General features: G+C 44.8%; 1 non-coding gene and 7 pseudogenes across 1 annotated transcript; all 8 read left to right on the top strand.

Moving 5' to 3' along the window:
- The first annotated feature begins 245 nt into the window (after positions 1–245).
- Positions 246–354, top strand: LOC141268863 (5S ribosomal RNA; annotated as a pseudogene).
- Positions 355–960: 606 nt separating this feature from the next.
- Positions 961–1,080, top strand: LOC141267792 (5S ribosomal RNA; annotated as a pseudogene).
- Positions 1,081–3,620: 2,540 nt separating this feature from the next.
- Positions 3,621–3,729, top strand: LOC141270010 (5S ribosomal RNA; annotated as a pseudogene).
- A 606-nt stretch (positions 3,730–4,335) lies between these two features.
- Positions 4,336–4,455, top strand: LOC141268145 (5S ribosomal RNA; annotated as a pseudogene).
- A 941-nt stretch (positions 4,456–5,396) lies between these two features.
- Positions 5,397–5,518, top strand: LOC141267965 (5S ribosomal RNA; annotated as a pseudogene).
- Positions 5,519–6,139: 621 nt separating this feature from the next.
- Positions 6,140–6,259, top strand: LOC141269301 (5S ribosomal RNA; annotated as a pseudogene).
- A 1,669-nt stretch (positions 6,260–7,928) lies between these two features.
- On the top strand, positions 7,929–8,048 carry LOC141269138 (5S ribosomal RNA; annotated as a pseudogene).
- A 7,306-nt stretch (positions 8,049–15,354) lies between these two features.
- Positions 15,355–15,474, top strand: LOC141267253 (5S ribosomal RNA). The gene has a single exon (XR_012321262.1). It is a non-coding gene; the product is annotated as a 5S ribosomal RNA (ribosomal RNA).
- Positions 15,475–21,791: the final 6,317 nt, after the last annotated feature.

Here is a 21,791-nt window from a genome sequence, read left to right as displayed (position 1 = left end):
CTCGCCTCTGCTCCCGGCCTGTGGCATTGGCCGTGAAGCTGACGTTCCGTCGACAGCGCTGCAGCCGATCAGTGAGCTCAGCGGCTCTGAGTGGGGCCTTCTGTCTACAAGACCTTTTAAGGAAGCCAGCAAAAAAATTGAAGAGAAGGGAAAGCACAAAAGGACCTGGTCTTGCTGAGCACTGGAAAGGGCAGCCGGCAGCCAGACGTCAAAGTAGAAAAGCAGCAAGTGAGAGGCTTGTCTCTGTCTACAGCCACACCATCCTGAACACGCCTGATCTCGGAAGCTAAGCAGGGTCGGGCCTGGTTAGTACTTGGATAGGAGACCGCCTGGGAATACCAGGTGCTGTAGGCTTTTGCTTTTTCCTTCTTTCCACCAGCAGGGGGCACTCTCTTCTATGCCTTTTTTCCATTCCCTTTCACAAGTGCACACATTCATTCTCTTTTCTTTTTTTCATTTGCTTTCTCTCTTGCGCTATTTCATCTCTGCAAAATACCAGCATCCTTCTGATCACCGTGGGCCTCCAGCATTGTTGCTTCTTTACTTTTAATACTAGGACCAGCGTCTCCCACGTGGCTGGAGGCAACCATCGGTAACCCCAAGCAGAAGACCTTTGCAAGCAACACGACCCTCCCCCCTGAAAAGCAGCTCAAAGTCACTGGCAACCATCTCACCCTCTTCCTTCATTCACCCCTGGACCTCTCGCTCCGCCCCCAAGGTACGGGTCCAGCTTGCTCTTTCTGTCACATTACTGCGATGAAGGGTTTATCCTGCAGGAGACCCTGCGCCGAGCCGTTTTTGAAGACACCTGATGCGGCGGGTGAATCACTGCTAAACAAACCACACCTGTAGGGACGGCACAGCCTTTGCATGGACCCTTCGGAGCCCGCCCCGTCACGGCCAGATTGCTCGCCACCAAGCGATCCTGAGAAAGGCTGGCCGGGCGATGGGTTGAGCAGCGTCTACTGGCCATACCACCTTGGATACGCCTGATCTCGTCTGATCTCGGAAGCAAAGCAGGGCTAGGCTCGGACAGTACTTGGATGGGAGACCTCCTGGGAACACCGGGTGCTGTAGACCATTTTGATGACGTTTTGCCCTACTGCCCAGCTCGGCTAGCATGGAACGGCGCCTTGCCGGACACCGACCTTAAGTAACTTAGATGATGGAAGCCCCAAGGCCTCTGAGCCAGTTGGCAGCTAAGTACGCTACCCCGCCGCCTTCACACAGGCCTGACACCGAGCTCCTTGTCACGGCTAGTAGTGCTTATTGACGCCGCAGCTCGCCGTGTGGAAATGATGGCGTTAAAAGCACCCGGGGCCGTGAAGGGGCCAGGCTTTCAGCAGGTGCCCAGGGAAGGCTTTGGATGCTGGCCGCCTAGCGAGGGCCAGCAGAAGTAACATGTTTCTCTGCAAAGAAGCTTGTGTAACCAAGCCAGACGGCTGACAAAGAGCTAACCTCAGTGCATATATTACATAGACATAGTTTATAAGGCCGAAAAAAGACAAGCGTCCATCGAGTTCAGCCTATTTCTTGTGCACTGCAGGTATTCCGCAGCGTTGATCCAGGGGAAGGCAAAAAAGAACCCATGCGGTATAGGCCAATTTACATCATTGAGGAAAAATTCACTTCCCGACTCCAATCTGGCAGTCAGATTAAATCCCTGGATTAATTAACTATCACTAAGCATAAGATGTAATTTTATTGTTCTCAAGAAAGGCGTCCAGGCCTCTCTTGAACTCATTAAGTGAGTTGGACATCACCACTTCCTCTCCCAGAGAGTTCCAGAGTCTCACGGCTCTGACCGTAAAGAATCCCCTTCTATGCTGGTGCAGGAACCTCCTTTCCTCCAGGCGCATAGTGTGCCCCCTCGTCTTTGTCACCATCCTTGGTATAAACAGGTCATGGGAGAGATCTCTGTACTGCCCCCTGATGTATTTATACATGTTTATGAGGTCTCCCCTAAGCCTTCTCTTTTCCAACGTAAATAGGCCTAATTTTGACAACCTCTCTGGGTATTCTAGTCCCTCCATTCCCTTTATTACCTTAGTCGCCCTCCTTTGTACCCTCTCTAGCTCCAATATGTATTTCCTGAGCACCGGAGCCCAGAACTGTGCACAATATTCTAAGTGCGGCCTTACCAGCGCTTTATACAGAGGAAGAACAATGTTCTCATCATATGCCCCTATTCCTCTTCTGATGCATGCCATGACTCTATTTGCCTTCGCAGCTGCTGCCTGACACTGGGCACTCCAATTTAATTTGCTATTAACCAAGACGCCCAGGTCCTTCTCCATGTCAGATTTCCTCAACGGTTTCCCATTTAATATATATGGGTGACTGCTGTTTTTCTTTCCCATGTGCATGACCTTACATTTATCGGCATTGAACCCCATTTGCCATTTTTTGGCCCAACTCCCCAATTTATCTAAATCCTCCTGTAGCTGTGCCCTATCCTCATCTGTATTAACTACTTTACAAAGTTTAGTATCATCTGCAAATATTGCTATTTTACTATGCAACCCTTCCACTAGATCATTAATAAATATATTAAATAATATAGGGCCCAAGACAGACCCTTGAGGCACCCCGCTAGTAACCCTGACACACCCTGAGCTTACACCATTGATAACCACCCTCTGCTTTCTATCACTCAGCCAGCTATTTACCCACTTGCACACATTATCCCCCAGACCAAGCATTCTCATTTTATATACCAACCTTTTGTGTGGCACGGTATCAAACGCTTTGGAGAAGTCAAGGTATACAACATCCACTGACTCTCCCCGGTCCAGCTGTAAGCTCACCTCCTCGTAGAAGGCCATCAGGTTTGTTTGGCAGGAGCGATCCCTCATGAGTCCATGTTGATATGGAGTTAGACAGTTATTATCATTAAGATATTCTACAATAGCATCTCTAAGAAATCCTTCAAACAATTTACCCACAACAGACGTTAAGCTGACTGGTCTATAGTTCCCAGGGTCACTTTTAGACCCCTTTTTGAATATTGGTACCACATTTACTTGGCACCAGTCAAGTGGGACAGTCACTGTCCATAAAGAGTGCTTGAGTGCAAGGAAGGCAAGGAAGGAATTGGGGAGGGGGGGGTGATTCCTGCTAGGGCCCTGAAATCATAAAACAGGCAGGAGAGTCTGACGCATGGTGACGGAGAGGTTGTAGGGGCAGATAGGGGGTGTTGTCACGTGCGAGCACGAGTGTATGCTGGCTTGTGTGTGAGAGTGCGCTTCCTAGGTGTGGCGCGCTGCAGACAGTCAAAGGGATTGTTCCCTTTCATTAAAAGTTAATCCCCGGCTGCAGGCTATTAGAAAGCAACTAACCGCGCTCTACTCACCCTACCCGGGTCTACCGGTGAGTCTCGCCTCTGCTCCCGGCCTGTGGCATTGGCCGTGAAGCTGACGTTCCGTCGACAGCGCTGCAGCCGATCAGTGAGCTCAGCGGCTCTGAGTGGGGCGTTGTGTCTACAAGACCTTTTAAGGAAGCCAGCAAAAAAATTGAAGAGAAGGGAAAGCACAAAAGGACCTGGTCTTGCTGAGCACTGGAAAGGGCAGCCGGCAGCCAGACGTCAAAGTAGAAAAGCAGCAAGTGAGAGGCTTGTCTCTGACTGCGGCCACACCACCCTGAGCACGCCTGATCTCGGAAGCTAAGCAGCGTCGGGCCTGGTTAGTACTTGGATAGGAGACCGCCTGGGAATACCAGGTGCTGTAGGCTTTTGCTTTTTCCTTCTTTCCACCAGCAGGGGGCATTCTCTTCTATGCCTTTTTTCCATTCCCTTTCACAAGTGCACACATTCATTCTCTTTTCTTTTTTTCATTTGCTTTCTCTCTTGCGCTATTTCATCTCTGCAAAATACCAGCATCATTCTGATCACCGTGGGCCTCCAGCATTGTTGCTTCTTTACTTTTAATATTAGGACCATCGTCTCCCGCGTGGCTGGAGGCAACCACCGGTAACCCCAAGCAGAAGACCTTTGCAGGCAACACGACCCTCCCCCCTGAAGAGCAGCTCAAAGTCACTGGCAACCATCTCACCCTCTTCCTTCATTCACCCCTGGACGTCTTGCTCTGCCCCCAAGTTACGGGTCCAGCTTGCTCTTTCTGTCACATTACCGCGATGAAGGGTTTAGCCTGCAGGAGACCCTGCGCCGAGACATTTTTGAAGACACCTGATGCGGCGGGTGAATCACTGCTAAACAAACCACACCTGTAGGGACGGCACAGCCTTTGCATGGACCCTTCGGAGCCCGCCCCGTCACGGCCAGATTGCTCGCCACCAAGCGATCCGGAGAAAGGCTGGCCAGGCGATGGTTCGAGCAGCATCTACTGGCCATACCACCTTGGATACGCCCGATCTCGTCTGATCTTGGAAGCAAAGCAGGGCTGGGCTCAGACAGTACTTGGATGGGAGACCTCCTGGGAACACCAGGTGCTGTAGACCATTTTGATAACGTTTTGCCCTACTGCCCATCTCGGCTAGCATGGAACGGCGCCTTGCCGGACACCGACCTTAAGTAACTTAGATGATGGAAGCCCCAAGGCCTCTGAGCCAGTTGGCAGCTAAGTACGTTACCCCTCCGCCTTCACGCAGGCCTGACACCGAGCTTCTTGTCACGTCTAGGTGTGCTTATTGACTCCGCAGCTCACCATGTGGAAATGATGGCGTTAAAAGCACTCGGGGTCGTGAAGGGGCCAGACTTTCAGCAGGTGCCCATGGAAGGTTTTGGATGCCCGCCGCCTAGCGAGGGCCAGCAGAAGTAACATGTATCTCTGCAAAGAAGCTTGTGTAACCAAGCCAGACGGCTGCCAAAGAGCTAACCTCAGTGCAAGGAAGGCAAGGAAGGTGCGGAAGGAATTGGGGAGGGGGGGGTGATTCCTGATAGGGCCCTGAAATCATAAAACAGGCAGGAGAGTCTGATGCATGGTGACGGAGAGGTTGTAGGGGCAGATAGGGGGTGTTGTCACGTGCGAGCACGTGTGCATGCTGGCTTGTGTGTGAGAGTGAGCTTCCTAGGTGTGGCGCGCTGCAGACAGTCAAAGGGATTGTTCCCTTTCATTAAAAGTTAATCCCCGGCTGCAGCCTATTAGAAAGCAACTAACCGCGTTCTACTCACCCTACCCTGGTCTACCGGTGAGTCTCGCCTCTGCTCCCAGCCTGTGGCATTGGCCGTGAAGCTGACGTTTCGTCGACAGCGCTGCAGCCGATCAGTGAGCTCAGCGGCTCTGAGTGGGGCGTTGTGTCTACAAGACCTTTTAAGGAAGCCAGCAAAAAAATTGAAGAAAAAGGAAAGCACAAAAGGACCTGGTCTTGCTGAGCACAGGAAAGGGCAGCCGGCAGCCAGACGTCAAAGTAGAAAAGCAACGAGTGAGAGACTAGTCTCTTCCTACGGCCACACCACCCTGAACACGCCCATTATCTCGTCTGATCTCTAAAAGCTAAGCAGGGTTGGGCCTGGTTAGTACTTGGATGGGAGACCACCTGGGAATACCAGGTGCTGTAGGCTTTTGCTTTTTCTTTCCTTCCACCAGCAGGGGGCACTCTCTTCTATGCCTTTTTTCCATTCCCTTTCACAAGTGCACACATTCATTCTCTTTTCTTTTTTTCATTTGCTTTCTCTCTTGCGCTATTTCATCTCTGCAAAATACCAGCAGCCTTCTGATCACCGTGGGCCTCCAGCATTGTTGCTTATTTGCTTTAAATACTAGGCTCCTTTTCACCAGGACCAGCGTCTCCCGCGTGGCTGGAGGCAACCACCGGTAACCCCAAGCAGAAGACCTTTGCAGGCAACACGACCCTCCCCCCTGAAGAGCAGCTCAAAGTCACTGGCAACCATCTCACCCTCTTCCTTCATTCACCCCTGGACGTCTCGCTCCGCCCCCAAGTTACGGGTCCAGCTTGCTCTTTCTGTCACATTACCGCGATGAAGGGTTTAGCCTACAGGAGACCCTGCGCCGAGCCATTTTTGAAGACACCTGATGCGGCGGGTGAATCACTGCTAATCAAACCACACCTGTAGGGACGGCACAGCCTTTGCATGGACCCTTTGGAGCCCGCCCCGTCACCGCCAGATTGCTCGCCACCAAGCGATCCTGAGAAAGGCTGGCCGGGCAATGGATCGAGCTGCGTCTACTGGCCATACCACCTTGGATACGCCCGATCTCGTCTGATCTCGGATGCAGAGCAGGGCTGGGCTCAGACAGTACTTGGATGGGAGACCTAGTGGGAACACCGGGTGCTGTAGACCATTTTGATGACGTTTTGCCCTACTGCCCAGCTCGGCTAGCATGGAACAGCGCCTTGCCAGACACCGACCTTAAGTAACTTAGATGATGGAAGCCCCAAGGCCTCTGAGCCAGTTGGCAGCTAAGTACGCTACCCAGCCGCCTTCACGAAGGCCTGACACCGAGCTCCTTGCCACGGCTAGGAGTGTTTATTGACTCCACAGCTCGCCGTGTGGAAATGATGGCGTTAAAAGCACCGGGGGCCGTGAAGGGGCCAGGCTTTCAGCAGGTGCCCAGGGAAGTTTTTGGATGCCGGCCGCCTAGCGAGGGCCAGCAGAAGTAACATGTTTCTCTGCAAAGAAGCTTGTGTAACCAAGACGGCTGACAAAGAGCTAACCTCAGTGCAAGGAAGGCAAGGAAGGTGCGGAAGGAATTGCGGAGGGGGGGATGATTCCTGCTAGGGCCCTGAAATCATAAAACAGGCAGGAGAGTCTGACGCATGGTGACGGAGAGGTTGTAGGGGCAGATAGGGGGTGTTGTCACGTGCGAGCACGTGTGCATGCTGGCTTGTGTGTGAGAGTGCTCTTCCTAGGTGTGGCGCGCTGCATACAGTCAAAGGGATTGTTCCCTTTCATTAAAAGTTAATCCCCGGCTGCAGGCTATTAGAAAGCAACTAACCGCGCTCTACTCACCCTACCCGGGTCTACTGGTGAGTCTCGCCTCTGCTCCCGGCCTGTAGCATTGGCCGTGAAACTGACGTTCCGTCAACAGCGCTGCAGCCGATCAGTGAGCTCAGCGGCTCTGAGTGGGGCGTTGTGTCTACAAGACCTTTTAAGGAAGCCAGCAAAAAAATTGAAGAGAAGTGAAAGCACAAAAGGACCTGGTCTTGCTGAGCACTGGAAAGGGCAGCTGGCAGCCGGCAGCCAGACGTCAAAGTAGAAAAGCAGCAAGTGAGAGGCTTGTGTCTGCCTATGGCTACACCACCCTGAACACATCTGGTCTTGGAAGCTAAACAAGGTCAGGCCTGGTTAGTACTTGGATGGGAGACCACCTTGGAATGCCAGGAGCTGTAGCCTTTTGTTCTTCCTTCCACCAGCAGGGGGCACTCTCTTCTATGCCTTTTTTCCATTCCCTTTCACAAGTGCACACATTCATTCTCTTTTCTTTTTTTCATTTGCTTTCTCTCTTGCGCTATTTCATCTCTGCAAAATACCAGCATCCTTCTGATCATCGTGGGCCTCCAGCATTGTTGCTTATTTACTTTTAATACTAGGCTCCTTTTCTCCAGGACCAGTGTCTCCCGGGTGGCTGGAGGCAACCACCGGTAACCCCAAGCAGAAGACCTTTGCAGGCAACATGACCCTCCCCCCTGAAGAGCAGCTCAAAGTCACTGGCAACCATCTCACCCTCTTCCTTCATTAACCCCTGGACGTCTCGCTCCGCCCCCAAGTTACGGGTCCAGCTTGCTCTTTCTGTCACATTACCGCGATGAAGGGTTTAGCCTGCAGGAGACCCTGCGCCGAGACATTTTTGAAGACACCTGATGCGGCGGGTGAATCACTGCTAAACAAACCACACCTGTAGGGTCGGCACAGCCTATGCATGGACCCTTCGGAGCCCGCCCCGTCACGGCCAGATTGCTCGCAACCAAGCGATCCTGAGAAATGCTGGCCGGGCGATGGATCGAGCAGCGTCTACTGGCCATACCACCTTGGATCCGCCTGATCTCGTCTGATCTCGGAAACAAAGCAGGGCTGGGCTCGAACAGTACTTGGATGGGATACCTCCTAGGAACACCGGGTGCTGTAGACCATTTTGATGACGTTTTGCCCTACTGCCCAGCTCGGCTAGCATGTAACGGCGCCTTGCCGGACACCGACCTTAAGTAACTTAGATGATGGAAGCCCCAAGGCCTCTGAGCCAGTTGGAAGCTAAGTACGCTACCCCGGCGCCTTCACGCAGGCCTGACACCGAGCTCCTTGCCACGGCTAGGAGTGCTTATTGACTCCGCAGCTCGCCGTGTTGAAATGATGGAGTTAATAGCACCCGGGGCCGTGAAGGGGCCAGGCTTTCAGCAGGTGCCCAGGGAAAGTTTTGGATGCCGACCGCCTAGCGAGGGCCAGCAGAAGTAACATGTTTCTCTGCAAAGAAGCTTGTGTAACCAAGCCAGATGGCTGACAAAGAGCTAACCTCAGTGCAAAAAAGGCAAGGAAGGAATTGGGGAGGGGGGGGTGATTCCTGCTAGGGCCCTGAAATCATAAAACAGGCAGGAGAGTCTGACGCATGGTGACGGAGAGGTTGTAGGGGCAGATAGGGGGTGTTGTCACGTGCGAGCCCGTGTGCATGCTGGCTTGTGTGTAAGAGTGCGCTTCCTAGGTGTGGCGCGCTGCAGACAGTCAAAGGGATTGTTCCCTTTCATTAAAAAGTAATCCCCGGCTGCAGGCTATTAGAAAGCAACTAACCGCGCTCTACTCACCCTACCCGGGTCTACCGGTGAGTCTCGCCTCTGCTCCCGGCCTGTGGCATTGGCCGTGAAGCTGACGTTCCATCGACAGCGCTGCAGCCGATCAGTGAGCTCAGCGGCTCTGAGTGGGGCGTTGTGTCTACAAGACCTTTTAAGGAAACCAGCAAAAAAATTGAAGAGAAGGGAAAGCACAAAAGGACCTGGTCTTGCTGAGCACTGGAAAGGGCAGCCGGCAGCCAGACTTCAAAGTAGAAAAGCAGCAAGTGAGAGGCTTGTCTCTGCCTACGCCCACACCACCCTGAACACGCCCGATCTCATCTGATCTCGGAAGCTAAGCAGGGTCGGGACTGGTTAGTGCTTGGATGGGAGACTGTAAAATAATACTCTTCCTGTATTATTTTTTTTCTACTGAGGACTTCTCAAAATATCAATATCACGATATTCTTATAAAAAAATGTATCTATTTATTCTTGGATTGTCCATTAAAAAGAATCAGATTGCAGCAGGTACATACAATAATTAGTTATAAAGTAATTGTCCATTTGTCCATAATTAGCTTAATTGTTGAGATTCACCCATCTTTCCTTGGATCCTGGCTGGTAAATCATGTGTTTGTCCAGCATGTGTCCAAGCCTACATGTCATCTGCTTCTCAGCATGAAGATTCTGTGTCTTGTGGGGTGGGCAGAGCAAGAGAGCCCCCCCTTTCTGTACCATGGGCTTTTATAGCCAGTCGTATGGACACCTGTTCTACATATGGTAGTGAACCAAAAATACACACACAAATAGCGCATGTCAACTAGACACGATGGCTGAGGCATAGAACTCAGAAAAATGATTATCGATTAACATTCCAAATGAATTTCCATAATTAACCATTTAACATTTCCCCCTTTTTTGAGAATAAAAGGACTTTAATTGAAATTTCTCAAAAGAAGATACATTCATCAATCATTTTTTCTTTCCTTCTTCCTTGGCAATATCATTAAATTTCCATAATAATAATAATAATAGTAATAATAGTATCAATATCGGATTATTGTTATATAATGATGTGAATTCATGTTATGGTAAGCCGTGACTAATATTCATTTAATATGTATAATTATACTTCCCTATATCTAAATTGAAGCAATCGCGGGTTCAATCGTCATCATCTGTTGTCATCGGGTCGTCGTCTCGTCTTCTTCTTGGTTCTTTTATAACACAGTCTTTAGATGAAAACTCCTTTGAAATAAATTACAGCATGTAGATATTGTACAGTCCATAATTGTGTTCATTATTGTTCAGTCCATAAACTGTACTCTTTATTAGAAAGATCATGTGTGTCAGTTGATAAGAAAACAAAGTCCATGGATGAAATGTAGCTTTAATATCTGTGCAGTGTCACCTGGACTTACGTTGGATCGTCTTTGGAATCTTCCGTGTGTCCGCACTGGTCTCGTGTCAATTTTGGAACAGATGTGACGTCTTTGGTCAGTAAAGCAAGGGTTAACTTGACACATTCCTGCTTTATATAGCACCATAACCAGTACTCAGTCCTTTATATACAGGACACATATGCCAGGTACAACCTGTTCACCAGCTTTCATTGAAGCATGGCAGGTGATAAGAAACCACTGGAACGTGATGAAACTTGAACACAACACAGTACATATAGGATCATCATCCTCTGCCGTCCTGGTGATCAGTGGTGTGAATTGTATTGTATGTAATGGACACAGTCTATTATAACACTCAGCATTCACACCTGTTACCTTCTGAGACGTCCGGATATCAGTTGCTTCTTGTAACTTTTGAGAATCTCTTTGATTTATAAAAATTAAAAGTCTTTATTAAGATAGAATTCATAATTGCGATGTCTTGATTGAAGTCTTCATTCCCTAATCTGATACCAAATCTGGCAGTTTTTCCTAACCTATAATATCACAGCGTACCATAGCAATCAGTAATATCCATCTAATTATTATCAAAATATTAAAATAAATTATGTTTGGAATAATAAACAATAATAGATAATAATTCATTATCAATCAAGTTCTCCATATGATAGAACATTTTTATGTCATAGGTGTAATTACATTTTCCAACCCATAGGTGTCAGTGTATTTTGAAAAACAAGTTTTTATATCTTTATTAAACCAATAATATCAAAGAATGTATACTCCTGAACCAAAATGAATAAATATATGAATGTATGAATGAATGAATGAATGAATAAATGAATGAATGAATTGTTGTGTTTACTCAGAAAATGTAAACATTTTTTTCCTTAACAATATATATTTAATGAAGCAATACTCTTGTATTAGACATTACTTTATTAAATATTAATGTGTTTTCTCAATTGAGATATTGAACTCAAATAAAATCAAATGTGAATTAAAAAATGAAAAAATAGAAAAATAAGAAGTATAAAGTAAGAATAAAATTTTAAAAATGAAAAATAAAATTAAGAGTAAAAATAAGAATAAAAATAAAAATAAGGCCTTTAAATTTTAATGACAAATGCAGAGTAATTATATTCTCTATAAAAATACCCTTATATCTCCATTATCTGGATGATTTCATATTTGTCATAACCTTGTACCACCAAAAAATATTAAATTATGCAACTTTGCATGTAATACCCTTCTTAATTATACCATAGTACCTTATTATTATTTCTTCTTTATTAAAATGTGTGGAAAATAAGTATTGATCAAAAGTGATTATGTAATCAGGATCAAAAACACATTTTCCCCCTTAATACCAAAAATATTATTTTATAAAATTTATGTATATATCAGAACCAAATTAAAAATAATTATTCTTCTAGAAATATTGTACATAAATTTCATATCGATGAGTAGCATAGATTTGACTAAAGAGAGGTGTGTACCTATTTAGGTAACCATTAAAAATAATATTATAGTTATTCAAGAATATTATCATGTGGAAAATTATTCTAAATATAAATTTGCTTTGTAAACCATTTTGATGTGTGGTTGCCCTTATCCACTATTAGTTAAATCAAGAAATAATAATTATTAAAGAAATATAGAAATATATATGTAGATAATACCTAATTATGTATTATAATTTCCTCAGAATTAAATATATTTTTGTACCTTCACATAAAGAAACATTTTTTTTTTTCAAACAAACAAACATACGAGGCCTCTGTCACATCAATCACACTTAGCCGCTGCTGATTTACTCATCTGTCACCTTCACTCTGACATTCACAGATCTGTTCAACTCAAACATTCCACATATGAAGTTTTATATATATATATATATATATATGTATATATATGTATATATATATATTTAACCCAAAATTGTTGTATCCCAATTTATTAATGTGCATTGCCATATCAATTGAATATCTTTATATTTCTTTGAATATTCCCCAAGTACATATTATATAATATGAGAGTAAGTCACTGGAATTTCAGACACTTGAAAAAACTCTTGTCTTAGATTCTTTTTTCACTGGCTGCCCGGTCTTAAGTTACATCAGTTGAAAATAGAATGAATGGGATCCTATACTATTAGCTCAAAGTTCAAAGGCCGCAGCTGTCACACGTCATGTGTGAATAAAGAAATAAATCCATTTTAGAGTTCTTTGATCAAATCCTGCTTTGGAATGAAAACTCTAAGGAAATATAAGAAAATAAAATTAAATATCAAATTCATACAGAAACAGAATTATTTAAATGTCTTATACATATATTGGTTGGTTCTAATGTAATTCAAAATATTGCTACTTAAATTTATATATATGAAGTTCTAATTTATTAATTAATATATATATATATATATTTTATAAACGTATATATAAATACAATTATGCGCAATCTCTACTTAGACAAGTGTATATATATATATATATATATATATATATGAACTATTAGAAACTATGTAACTACAATTTTACTGTATAAGATTATAAATAAATATTGAGACATTGTATTACATTTTGATACAACATTATAATTGCAGTTTTTCCTTAGCCACTCCCTAAATCAAATCTTCTATCTCTCTCAAATATCTCCAGGAACGCCCTATTTAGGAAAGACATTTTTCTATCCTTCAAAACCTCAGAGAACTGCTTGTTCTTCTGTCCACATTCCATGACGTCACTGTGAGTTGGTCGTCTCACCTGTCTCTGTCCATCAGTTTCAGCCATTTTCCTTTTTAGAGAATCACAGTTCTGACTGAGAATTAACTCATTCTGTGGAGAGATGGATCTTTGCACTGGCTAATATGGCTTATAACATATATGAAATCTTCGGCGTATTTGATAGAGTTCACTATGGGGATGACTCAGTCTAGGAGAGTTTGATATTGGCTTTTGGTAAGATTTTACCTTTCCTGGTTTTATAAATTTAGCTTGATTTATTTTCTTTTCACGATTCTCATGTTTTCTAACAAAATCCAGCATCTGCGCACATTCAAATAATGAATTTTTTTTTGATGCCATAACTTGGGAAACTGAATTTTGGAATTTGAATTTTTCTACAAACGTTGTTATCATATGTTGTACTTTTCCATTTTTGATGAGAGCTTTGTACAACCGCTCAAATATGGACATGAATGTATATGTACATTCCTTCCTACCAATCCTTAGTTTCTGCAGATCTTCTATGTTGGGAAAATCCTTTGTGACACAATAAATCAAATATCTTAATCTGTCCGAATCATTTTCCCATCCATTAGGAGAGTCATTTTCACAGGGCATTAAATGTAAACGTCTGGACAATGTCACAGGAATCCATATTTTAAATAATTGATTCCTCTCCTCATTGGATAAATCAAACTTATCAGAGAAGCTCTCAAATGTCTCTGAATTTCTACAGGCATGGATTTTGACATCATATTTTGGCATGATTTTGTATAATTTCAGCAAATTTTTCCTCATTTTAATTTGGAGTTGAGCCTGGGTAATTCCTGAATTCTCTGATATTTTTAGTGGCTCTTGTACGTCCTTTCCTCCTACGTCACTCACGTCTCCTCCCACATCACCTAGTATGTCGGTTTCTCGTATGTCAGTCATGTCTCCTCCCATGTCAGGTTTCTGTATGTCCGTCTCTTGGTCAGACCCAAGGTCAACTTCAGTTACATACACGTGTCTTACTTCTTGTTCATTTTCCACATTACAGTCAGAATCAGTATCACCGTCTGACACTTCTACACTATTTTCCTGCTTAGAAATCTCTAACACAAGACTATGAAAAAAATCTACCAAATGTAGAATATTTCTCAATTTCTGTTTGTCTCTATTTACCAATTTAGAAGTTAACTGTAAATTCTGCAATTCACATTCTTTGTATAAACTGAGCCACAAAACTTCTATGTCATCTCCTACATTAACTTTGAAATTAATATTACTTTGTTTAAAAAAAGAAGAAATTATATCCATATTTTGCTTACCTTAAGATTCCTTGGCTTCTCTTTATCAGCACGTCCTGTCTTCAGTTTGTCTGATTCTTTTCCTGTGTGATTCTGTTACTTGTTAGTACCTCTGCTTCCTGTCTTTCCTCAGTCTGTAGGTCCTTTCTGCTTCTCGTGACAAACTAGTGAATTTACTGACACGTGAACAACAGCTGTTCAGCTCGTCAGGACTCCCACCTTGTTCACGGAAGAAATTCACTTACTTAATTTAAAAAACAAAAAAACAGGACTGGCTGGCTCATCATTGTAAAATAATACTCTTCCTGTATTATTTTTTTCTACTGAGGATTTCTCAAAGTATCAATATCACGATATTCTTATAAAAAAATGTATCTATTTATTCTTGGATTGTCCATTAAAAAGAATCAGATTGCAGCAGGTACATACAATAATTAGTTATAAAGTAATTGTCCATTTGTCCATAATTAGCTTAATTGTTGAGATTCACCCATCTTTCCTTGGATCCTGGCTGGTAAATCATGTCTTTGTCCAGCATGTGTCCAGGCCTACATGTCATCTGCTTCTCAGCATGAAGATTCTGTGTCTTGTTGGGTGGGCAGAGCAAGAGAGCCCCCCCTTTCTGTAACATGGGCTTTTATAGCCAGTCGTATGGACACCTGTTCTACATATGGTAGTGAACCAAAAATACACACACAAATAGCGCATGTCAACTAGACACGATGGCTGAGGCATAGAACTCAGAAAAATGATTATCGATTAACATTCCAAATGAATTTCCATAATTAACCATTTAACAGAGACCGCCTGGGAATGCCAGGTGCTGTAGGCTTTTGCTTTTTCCTTCCTTCCACCATCAGGGGGCACTCTCTTCTATGCCTTTTTTCCATTCCCTTTCACAAGTGCACACATTCATTCTCTTTTCTTTTTTTCATTTGCTTTCTCTCTTGCGCTATTTCATCTCTGCAAAATACCAGCATCCTTCTGATCACCGTGGGCCTCCAGCATTGTTGCTTATTTACTTTTAATGCTAGGCTCCTTTTCACCAGGACCAGCGTCTCCCGCGTGGCTGGAGGCAACCACCGGTAAACCATTTTTGAAGACACCTGATGCAGCGTGTGAATCACTGCTAAACAATCCACACCTGTAGGGATGGCACAGACTTTGCATGGACCCTTCGGAGCCCGCCCCGTCACGGCCAGATTGCTCGCCACCAAGTGATCCTGAGAAAAGCTGGCCGGGCGATGGATCAAGCAGCTTCTACTGGCCATACCACCTTGGATACGCCCGATCTCATATGATCTCGGAAGCAAAGCAGGGCTGGGCTCGGACAGTACTTGGATGGGAGACCTCCTGGGAACACCGGGTGCTGTAGACCATTTTGATGACGTTTCTACCTACTGCCCAGCTCGGCTAGCATGGAACGGCGCCTTGCCGGACACCGTCCTTAATTAACTTAGATGATGGAAGCCCCAAGGCCTCTGAGCCAGTTGGCAGCTAAGTACGCTACCCCGCCGCCTTCACGCAGGCCTGACACCGAGCTCCTTGTCACGGCTAGGAGTGCTTATTGACTCCGCAGCTCGCCGTGTGGAAATGATGGCGTTAAAAGCACCCAGGGCCGTGAAGGGGCCAGGCCTTCAGAAGGTGCCCAGGGAAGGTTTTGGATGCCGGCCGCCTAGCGAGGGCCAGCAGAAGTAACATGTTTCTCTGCAAAGAATCTTTTGTAACCAAGCCAGACGGCTGACAAAGAGCTAACCTCAGTGCAAGGAAGGTGCGGAAGGAATTGGGGAGGGGGGGGGTGATTCCTGCTAGGGCCCTGAAATCATAAAACAGGCAGGAGAGTCTGACGCATGGTGACGGAGAGGTTGTAGAGGCAGATAGGGGGTGTTGTCACGTGCGAGCACGTGTGCATGCTGGCTTGTGTGTGAGAGTGCGCTTCCTAGGAGTGGCGCGCTGCAGACAGTCAAAGGGATTGTTCTCTTTCATTAAAAGTTAATCCCCGGCTGCAGGCTATTAGAAAGCAACTAACCGCGCTCTACTCACCCTACCCGGGTCTACCGGTGAGTCCCGCCTCTGCTCCCGGCCTGTGGCATTGGCCGTGAAGCTGACGTTCCGTCTACAGCGCTGCAGCCGATCAGTGAGCTCAGCGGCTCTGAGTAAGGCGTTGTGTATACAAGACCTTTTAAGGAAGCCAGCAAAAAAATTGAAGAGAAGGGAAAGCACAAAAGGACCTGGTCTTGCTGAGCACTGGAAAGGGCAGCCGGCAGCCAGACGTCAAAGTAGAAAAGCAGCAAGTGAGAGGCATTTCTCTGCCTACGGCCACACCACCCTGAACACGCCCGATCTCCTCTGATCTTGGAAGCTAAGCAGGGTCGGGCTTGGTTAGTACTTGGATGGGAGACTGTAAAATAATACTTTTCCTGTGTAATTTTTTTCTACTGAGGACTTCTCAAAGTATCAATATCACGATATTCTTATGAAAAAATGTATCTATTTATTCTTGGATTGTCCATTAAAAAGAATCAGATTGCAGTAGGTACATACAATAATTAGTTATAAAGTAATTATCCATTTGTCAATAATTAGCTTAATTGTTTAATTAAAGATTCACCCATCTTTCCTTGGATCATGGCTGGTAAATCATGTCTTTGTCCAGCATGTGTCCAGGCCTACATGTCATCTGCTTCTCAGCATGAAGATTCTGTGTCTTTTGGGGTGGGCAGAGCAAGAGAGCCCCCCCTTTCTGTACCATGGGCTTTTATAGCCAGTCGTATGGACACCTGTTCTACATATGGTAGTGAACCAAAAATACACACACAAATAGTGCATGTCAACTAGACACGATGGCTGAGGCATAGAACTCAGAAAAATGATTATCGATTAACATTCCAAATGAATTTCCACAATTAACCATTTAACATTTCCCCCTTTTTGAGAATAAAAGGACTTTAACTGAAATTCTCAAAAGAAGATACATTCATCAATCATTTTTTCTTTCCTTCTTCCTTGGCAATATCATTAAATTTCCATAATAATAATAATAGTAATAATAGTATCAATATCGGATTATTGTTATATAATGATGTGAATTCATGTTATGGTAAGCCGTGACTAATATTCATTTAATATGTATAATTATACTTCCCTATATCTAAATTGAAGCAATCGCGGGTTCAATCGTCATCATCTGCTGTCATCGGGTCGTCGTCTCGTCTTCTTCTTGGTTCTTTTATAACACAGTCTTTAGATGAAAACTCCTTTGAAATAAATTACAGCATGTAGATATTGTACAGTCCATAATTGTGCTCATTATTGTTCAGTCCATAAACTGTACTCTTTATTAGAAAGATCATGTGTGTCAGTTGATAAGAAAACAAAGTCCATGGATGAAATGTAGCTTTAATATCTGTGCAGTGTCACCTGGACTTACGTTGGATCGTCTTTGGAATCTTCCGTGTGTCCGCACTGGTCTCGTGTCACTTTTGGAACAGATGTGACGTCTTTGGTCAGTAAAGCAAGGGTTAACTTGACACTTTCCTGCTTTATATAGCACCATAACCAGTACTCAGTCCTTTATATACAGGAAACATATGCCAGGTATTACCTGTTCACCAGCTTTCATTGAAGCGTTGCAGGTGATAAGAAATAGTGTTGAGCCACCCCTGTAGTGTTCGGGTTCGGTTCGGTTCGTCGAACACCGGGATGTTCGAGGAACTGTTCGTCGAACTGTTCGTCGAACACCTTAGAACACCGTCGAACACCGTTAAAACCAATGGCAGGCAAACAAAAACACATAGAAACACATAGAAAACACCTGCAAAGGTGTCCAAAAGCTGACAAACTGCTCAGAAGACACTCTCTTTAAAAAAGCCGGCCGGCAAATTCAGCAGCGGCATACACCGGTACCCGACAATTTATACAAGAAGGAATAGAGCATCACACATAGATTAGATAGATAGAAACATGTCAGTCACATATATATGAAGTACAGTGACAGTGTTGGTTACTGCACTTGTCATTTAGTGTAAAGGATTTATTAAAAAAAAATATTAGTGTTTTCATGCACCGTCTCTTTAAAAAAGCCAGCTTTCAATTCAGCATCTGTACCCGACAATTTAGAACAGAAAGAATAGAGCTTCACACATAGATTAGATAGATAGAAACATGTCAGTCACATATATAATAAGTACAGTGACAGTGTTGCTTACTGTACTTGTCATTTAGTGTAAAGGATTTATTTAAAAAAATAATAGTGTTTTCATGCACTGTCTCTTTAAAAAAGCCGGCCGGCAATTCAGCAGCGGTACCCGACAATTTAGAACAGAAAGATAGAGCATCACACATAGATTAGATAGATAGAAACATGTCAGTCACATTTATAATAAGTACAGTGACAGTGTTGGTTACTGTACTTGTCATTTAGTGTTAAAATAAAGGATTTATTAAAATAAAAATTGGCGTGGGATCCCCCATAATTTTAGGCTCTAGCGGAGGTTAAGCAGACGGCTGGGGCAGATGTTTGAAGCCTCGGAAGGGGGTAATACCCACGGAGCTTACCAGGCTACTAATATCAGCCCCCAGCTGAATACTTAGCCTTTACTAGCTATTAAAATGGGGGACCCCCCCAAAAAATGACGTGGGGTCCCCCCTATTTTAATAGCTAGCAAAGGCTAGGCAGACAGCTGGGGGCTGATATTAATAGCTCAGGAAGGGTGCCATGAATATTGGCCCCCTCCCAGGCTAGAAACACCAGCCATCAGCCGCCCCAGAAATGGCGCATCCATAGGATGCGCCAATTCTGGCACTTAGCCTCGCTCTTCCCACTGCCCTGTAGCGGTGGCAGTGGGGTAATAGGGCTGGGGTTGATGTCAGCTTATAATGCCAGCTGACATCAAGGCCAGGTTAGTAATGGAGAGGCGTCTATAAGACACCTCCATTACTAACCCCATATTCAAAGTTAAAAAAAACACAAACACCCAGAATAAAGTCCTTTAATTGAAATAAACACACAATTCTTTATTGTTCTAAATTAAACCATACTTACCGTCACGCCCATTCCAGCTGAAGCCAACGATCCCCTGTAATAAAAATAAAATAATAAACCAACATCATCCTTACCTTTCCATGGTTCCCAGGACAGCTCCAGCTCTGCTACATCGAAATGACTGGCTGGATCGCAGCAGAACGCTGCCATCCAGCCTGTCATCCCGCGGACACTGAGAAGCGCAGGCATGCTTGCGCTCCTCACTGTCTCGCTGTGACGGCATCCAGATGAGCCGAGGTCATGTCCTATGAACTCGGCTCACCTCATGCACGTCACTGACAGCGTGGGAAAATTCTCACGCTGAAGCGCTGAGTGCAGGAGAATTTTCCCACGCTGTCAGTGAGGTGCATGAGGTGAGCTGAGTTCATTGGACATGAGCTCACCTCATGCACGTCACTGACAGCGTGGGAGAATTCTCCTGCACTCAGCACTTCAGCGTGAGAATTTTCCCACGCTGTCAGTGACGTGCATGAGGTGAGCCGAGTTCATAGGACATGACCTCGGCTCATCTGGATGCCGTCACAGCGAGACAGTGAGGAGCGCAAGCATGCCTGCGCTTCTCAGTGTCCGCGGGATGACAGGCTGGATGGCAGCGTTCTGCTGCGGTCCAGCCAGTCATCTCGATGTAGCAGAGCTGAAGCTGTCGTGGGAACCATGGAAAGGTAAGGATGAGGTTGGTTTATTATTTTTCTTTTATTGCAGTAGATCGTTGGCTTCAGCTGGAATGGGTGTGATGGTAAGTATGGTTTAATTTAGAACAATAAAGAATTGTGTGTTTATTTCAATTAAAGGACTTTTTTCTGGGTGTTGTGTTTTTTTTAAATACTTTACTAGAAATTCATGGCGGTCATGTCTAATACTGGCGTGACCCCATGAATTTTGGGCTTGGGGCCAGCTGATAATACCAAGCTGGCCCTAACCCCTTTATTACCCAGTGAGCCACCGCACCAGGGCCCTGGATGAGTTGGGTACAGCGCCAGAAGAAGGCGCTTCTATGAACGCGCCATTTTCCGGGGTGGCTGCGGACTGCAATTTGCAGCGGGGGGGGGGCCAGAAAGCTTGGTCCTCCCTGCGCTGCAGATTCCAGCCCCCAGCTGCCTAGTTGTACCTGGCTGGACACAAAAATAGGGCGAAGCCACACGTATTTTTTTTTAAATTATTTCATGAAATTCATGAAATAATTAAGAAAAAAAGGCCTTCCCTATATTGTTGTGTCCGGCCAGGTACAAATAGTCAGCTGGTGGTTGGGGGCAGCCCGTTCCTGCCTGCTGTACCTGTCTGGACACAAATATAGTGCGAAGCCCCACTTCAATTTTTTTTAATTATTTCATGAAATTCATGAAATAATTAAGAAAAAAAGGCCTTCCCTATATTGTTGTGTCCGGCCAGGTACAAATAGGCAGCTGGTGGTTGGGGGCAGCCCGTTCCTGTCTGCTGTACCTGGCTGGACACAAATATAGTGCGAAGCCCCACTTCAATTTTTTTTAATTATTTCATGAAATTCATGAAATAATTAAGAAAAAAAGGCCTTCCCTATATTGTTGTGTCCGGCCAGGTACAAATAGTCAGCTGGTGGTTGGGGGCAGCCCGTTCCTGCCTGCTGTACCTGGCTGGACACAAATATAGTGCGAAGCCCCACTTCAATTTTTTTTAATTATTTCATGAAATTCATAAAATAATTAAGAAAAAAAGGCCTTCCCTATATTGTTGTGTCCGGCCAGGTACAAATAGTCAGCTGGTGGTTGGGGGCAGCCCGTTCCTGCCTGCTGTACCTGGCTGGACACAAATATAGTGCGAAGCCCCACTTCAATTTTTTTTAATTATTTCATGAAATTCATGAAATAATTAAGAAAAAAAGGCCTTCTCTATATTGTTGTGTCCGGCCAGGTACAAATAGGCAGCTGGTGGTTGGGGGCAGCCCGTTCCTGCCTGCTGTACCTGGCTGGACACAAATATAGTGCGAAGCCCCACTTCAATTTTTTTAAATTATTTCCGGAAATTCATGAAATAATTAAAAAAAAATTGACGTTGGGCTTCGCACTATATTTGTGTCCAGTCAGGTGCAGCAGGCAGGAACGGGCTGCCCCCAACCACCAGCTGCCTATTTGTACCTGGCCGGACACAGCAATATAGGGAAGCCCTTTTTTTCTTAATTATTTCATGAAATAATTTAAAGAAAATTGACGTGGGGCTTCGCCCTGTTTTTGTGTCCAGCCAGGTACAACTAGGCAGCTGGGGGCTGGAATCCGCAGCGCAGGGAGGCCCAAGCTTTCTGGGCCACCCCCGCTGCAAATTGCAGTCCGCAGCCACCCCGGAAAATGGCGCGTTCATAGAAGCGCCATCTTCTGGCGCTGTACCCAACTCATCCAGGGCCCTGATGCGGTGGCTCACTGGGTAATAAAGGGGTTAGGGCCAGCTTGGCATTATCAGCTGGCCCTAAGCCCGAAATTCATGGGGTCACGCCAATATTAGACATGACCACCATGAATTTCTAGTAAAGTATTTAAAAAAAACACAACACCCAGAAAAAAGTCCTTTAATTGAAATAAACACACAATTCTTTATTGTTCTAAATTAAACCATACTTACCATCACGCCCATTCCAGCTGAAGCCAACGATCTCCTGAAATAAAAGAAAAATAATAAAGCAA

Source organism: Phyllobates terribilis, unplaced genomic scaffold (assembly GCF_046119375.1).
Source record: "Phyllobates terribilis strain yellow unplaced genomic scaffold, ASM4611937v1 Scaffold_4__5_contigs__length_816908805, whole genome shotgun sequence".
Classification (NCBI taxonomy): Eukaryota; Metazoa; Chordata; class Amphibia; order Anura; family Dendrobatidae; genus Phyllobates; species Phyllobates terribilis.
Note: the sequence above shows the minus strand (reverse complement) of the source record. Positions and strands in the feature narration are given on the sequence as shown.